This window comes from Cnephaeus nilssonii (genome assembly GCF_951640355.1).
Source record: "Cnephaeus nilssonii genome assembly, chromosome: 7".
NCBI lineage: Eukaryota > Metazoa > Chordata > Mammalia > Chiroptera > Vespertilionidae > Cnephaeus > Cnephaeus nilssonii.
In genome coordinates this window covers 41,253,462-41,258,904 of record NC_137078.1, presented here as the reverse complement: position 1 = coordinate 41,258,904, position 5,443 = coordinate 41,253,462, and positions in this window count along the sequence as shown.

Here is a 5,443-nt window from a genome sequence, read left to right as displayed (position 1 = left end):
TGTTTTTGCAATCTTAAGAAGCGTTACTCTACCCCTAAGTCACAAATCTTTTTCTGCATTTTTTTACATTGTTTCAGTTTTACCCTTCAAAGTCCATTGTACTTCAAATTTGCCTGTGGTGAGAGATAGGAAGACAGCTCAAGTTTTCTATGTAACTAAGTCAATTTTCAGCAAATTATCTTATGAATTGGGGGTTAACAAACCTTTCTTTAAAGGGCCAGGCAGTAAATGTTTTAGGCATTGGGGATATACTGTCTCTGTTGCAACTACTCAACTCTGCTTTTGTAGTGTGAAGGCAGTCACAGACAATATGTAAACAAAAGAGAGTACTTGTGTTCCACATATCACGGAGTATTCTTTTAATTGTTAAATAACAGGCTTTATTTTCAGTGCCGTTTTAGCTTCACAGCAAAATTAAGCAGAAAATATAGAGTTCCCATATACTTCCTGCCCCCACACATGCAGGACCTTCTCTACCAGCAACATCCCACACCAGAACGGTACATTACTAATGATCACCCAACGTCCATACTTTACATCCGGGTTCACTCCTGCTGTTGTGCAGTCTATGGGTTTTGACATGTATGTAAGGACATGTATCCACCAGTATAGTTTCATACAGAATAGTTTCCCTACCTCCTATAGACTGAATATTTGCCTCCCCTCCCACCCCCACCCCCTGCAAATTCATCTGTTAGATACTAACATCCAATGCCGTGGTGTTTGGGAGTGGAGTTTGGGGGAGATGATTAGGGAGAGCCCTCGTGAATGGGGTTAGTGTCGTTATAAAAGAGGCTCCTTGCCCGCTGCCACCAGTGAGAGCACAGCAAATAGACAGCTGCCTAGGAACCAGAGAGAGGCTCTCACCAAGTCGCAGGTCTGCTGGCGCCTTGATCTTGGACTTCCCTGCCTCCGGAACTGTGAGAAATAACTTTCTGTTGTGTATAAGCCACCTTGTTTATGTCATTTTTTAAAAATATATTTTATTGATTTTTTTACAGAGAGGAAGGGAGAAGGATAGAGAGTTAGAAACATCAATGAGAGAGACACCGATTCAGCTGCCTCCTGCACACCCCCTACCGGGGATGTGCCCGCAACCAAGGTACATGCCCTTGACCGGAATCGAACCTGGGACCTTTCAGTCCGCAGGCTGACGCTCTATCCACTGAGCCAAACCAGTTAGGGCTGTTTATGTCATTTTGTTACAGCAGCCCAAAAGGATTATGACACTGCCCTAATAATCCTCTGAGCTCTGCCTGTTCGTTTCCCCCCTCCTTGACAACCCCCGACAACCACTTTTTACTGTCTCCATGGTTTCACCGTTTCCAGAATGTCATATAGGTGGAATTACACCGTAGGTAGCCTTTTCAGATTGGCTTCTTTCACTAAGTTATATGCATTGAAGGTTCCTCCACGTCTTTTCATGACTTGGTAGTTCATTTCTTCTTAGCACTAATAATCTTATCATCTGAATGTACCAGTTTATTTCTCTATTCATCTACCAGTACAGTTTCATACAGAATAGTTTCACTACCTCCTATAGGCTGAATGATATCTTGGTTGCTTCCAAATTTTGGCAATTATGAATAAAGCTGCTATACACATCCACGTGCAGGTTTTTGCATGGACATAAGTTTTCAACTCATTTGCATAAATACCAAGGAGCACAAATGCTCTCTTGTATGGTAAGAATATAGTTTTGTAAAAAACTGCCAAACTCTCTTCCAAAATGGCTATCCCATTTTTGCACTTCCATAAAAGTTCATGTTGCTCCACATCCTCATCAGCATTTGGTGTTGTTAGTGTTTTGGAATTTGGTCATTCTAATAGGTGTATAGTAGCATCTCACTGTTGATTTATCTGCAATTCCCTAATGCCATATAATGTCAAGCACCTTTTCATATGCTTATTTGCCATCTGTATATCTTCTTTTTTTTTAATGTATACTTTTATTGATTTCAGAGAGGAAGGGAGAAGGAGAGGGAGATAGAAACATCAATGATGAGAGAGAATAATTGATCGGCTGCCTCCTGCACACCCCCTCCTGGGGATCCAGCTCACAACTAGGCATGTGCCCTCGACCAGAATTGAGCCTAGGACCCTTCAGTCTGCAGGCCAACACTCTATGCACTGAGCCAAACCAGCTAGGGTTGTATATTTTCTTTAGTAAGGTGTCTTCAGGTTTTTGGCCCAGTTTTAAATAAGGTTATTTGTTTTCTTCTTGTTGACTTTGAAGAATCCTTTGCATATCCTACATAATAAAATGGTAATATGTAAATTACCATCACTCCGCTACGCCCACGATTGGGCCAGCAGGAGGCGCAGGGGGCGGGACTCAGGGTGGCCGGGGTAGCTGATTGGGCCAGCAGGACGCTGAGCTCGCGGCGCCAGTGGCGCCGCGAGCTCAGCGTCTGTGTCATGGCTGCCCCGGAGGCTTTCGGAAGGCCTGGGGCACCGGCGGACAGACAGCCAGCCGGCTCCCCCGCGATCAAAAGCCAAAGCGGGGGAGCTGTCTGTCTGTCTGCGCCGGCGGAAGGCCTTCCGAAAGCCTCCGCCGCGCGGGAGGCTTTCGGAAGGCCTGGGGCACCAGCGGACAGACACACAGCCGGCTCCCCCGCGATCAAAAGCCAAAGCGGGGGAGCTGTCTGTCTGTCTGCGCCGACGCAAGGCCTTCCGAAAGCCTCCGCGGAGCTGGAGGCTTTCGGAAGGCCTGGGGCACCGGCGGACAGACACACAGCCGGCTCCCCCGCGATCAAAAGCCAAAGCGGGGGAGCTGTCTGTCTGTCTGCGCCGGCGCAAGGCCTTCGGAAAGCCTCCGCCGCGCGGGAGGCTTTCCGAAGGCCTGGGGCACCAGCGGACAGACAGCCAGCTGGTACACCAGGTGCATGATTAAATCATGCACTGGGCCTCTAGTTTTGTATAATAGTGTTTATCAGATATGTCTTTGCAAATAGTTTGTCCAGTCTGTGGCTTGTCTTCTCATTCTGTTGATAGTATCTTTTGCATGGTATCTTAATTTAATTAAGTCTTATCTTTTGCACTTCCATAAAAGTTCATGTTGCTCCACATCCTCATCAGCATTTGGTGTTGTTAGTGTTTTGGAATTTGGTCAGATTGTGCTTGCTATTGCATCTAAAAAATCATCACCAGCCCTAGCCAGTTTGACTCAGTGGATAGAGTGTTGGCACAGACTGAAGGGTCCTGGGTTCTATTCCAGGGCACACACCTCGGTTATAGGCTCGATCCCTGACCCTGGTCGGGGTGCATGCGGGAGGCAACTAATCTATATGTCGCTCTCACATCAATGTTTCTCTCTGTCTCTCCCCCTTTCTTCCATTCTCTCTAAAAATCAGAGAGCAGAGAACCTGACCTCTAGACAAATGGACATCAACAACAAAAGTCTAATAGCCCCCATCTCCTCCTTGCTGCCCGGTCTAGAAACCTGGGAGAAGAAAGGGAGACTTCTATTCTCCATTCCTTCTTACAAGAACCTTGACATTCTTTATGGCACATACACGTAAAAGGAAACCATGGAAACCACTGGCCCATAATTTATCTGCCTGCCCAGAGCAAGCCATTGTACTGGTTTGAGGACAGTTCCAAAAAAGTCAGTGCTGTTTCTTTCAGGAAATAGTAGAGATACTGTCTCATGGCCATCCTTCCTAAAAAGCAGGCCCTGAAATGTATCAGGGACTCCCTCCTGCCACAGTAGGAAAGCTTGGAGAATCAGGAGACTCGTGAAGGTGCCACGTCACTGGTTTTAATTCCACAGCAGGAACATGACTTCAGGGCCAAGCAAAACCCCAGGCCCAGCGCTGGGTCAGTGGTTTTATGTTTCCATCGAAGTATTATTGCTAGTCCAAAAATCTCGCAAGGAGTAAAGAAACGTATTTACCAAGTAATAAACACAACTTAAAATTCACATTGCATTTTAGTAAATTCTGGAAATGATCATAATACAAATATTACAACTAAGGAAAAAACTCACCTAGAGGTTTAGGTTTTTTTATTTCTAAAAAACCAAAGGCACTACAAACATAGCTTATATTTGTTGTAATATCTCACATTTCAACACCTAGAGTCATTGTTACGGTCATGATTAAGTAAAGATTTTAGTGTCTCAAGGCTATCTTCATTTATCCCTTAAATCAAAACAAGAAATTGACAAATTAGTTTCCTTCCCAAAAAAAGAGTTTGCTTTGAGAAAACCTTTATTGCACATCATTGAGTTCATTTCTATTTGAACAAACAGTACACAAAACAAAGATTCATGTTCTGAAAATCCCTGAAACTTCGAATCAGCATTTTGCAAGGATAGAGACTGTGGTTTTGTGTCTTTTAAAGGCACACATTTCCCACTTGTTTTAAAATTTTGAGGAAAGCTGTTTTACAAAATATTTTAAATGTGAGTTATGGAACCTCTCCCCACAAAACAGCAGTTCCCAACCCTAAAATGCTGCTTCCGAGGCCGACTGTGCCTGTGAAGGGCACACGGTACATCAGTGTTCGCAAGGCCATGCAAGTACTGATAAAATAATCCTCATGGGACAGAACACGCATTTGAATGTGCTTCAAATTTTCATAAATGTGTAAGATCTTCTTTCAACTTTTTACTTTAACACTGAAGGAGAAAACTTATACATGAATACTAAAACACCGGATCCTCTCCAGAACTATAAGAAGCATATAGCAGTTGTCCTTCACAAATACTGGGTTGTTAGTGAGTGATGGTTGTTTCCTATTCTGGCCTGGTCTTACAAAGCAATGATTACTGGGTATACAGCAACATCCTCTCTCAGTCACAAGCGGGACCCAGTCCAGGCAAAGTTTTCCACTGATGACGCAATCAGCACAGTCCGAATCACTGTAAGCGAGAGGTTAAGAGCTAGAGTCAAGAGTGGTATGGAGCCCTGGCCAGTTTGGCTCAGTGGATAGAGCATCAATCAACCAGTGGACTGAAAGGTCCCAGGTTCAGTTCTGGTCAAGGGCACGTACTACCTCGGCTGCAGGCTCAATCCCCAGTCCCTGTCAGGGAGACGGGGTGTTTCTCTCTCTGTCTCTCCCCTCCCTTCCACTCTGTCTAAAAATCAATGGAAAAAATACCCGCGGATAAGGATTAACAACAGCAACTGTAACAACAAAGAGTGGCATAGAAAACACCTTCTAAAGCGATGGCAAAATAAAGAACGAATAAGAAGCCAAAGCATCACTAATCAAAGGTAGTGTGTGTGTGTGTTTTTAAATAAACTCAACATAAAGCTAAAAAGACAATAATTATTGCTTTTAAAATTATAAACGTAATGAGTTCTTAATGAATTATAGCTGTCAGTATGCTCAAAATAATAGTCTTCAAACATACTCCACCAGATCTTAAAATATCCATATACTTTCCCAACTCAGCTACACATCATATTTTCCTCTAGAGCACAGATAAGCCTGAGAG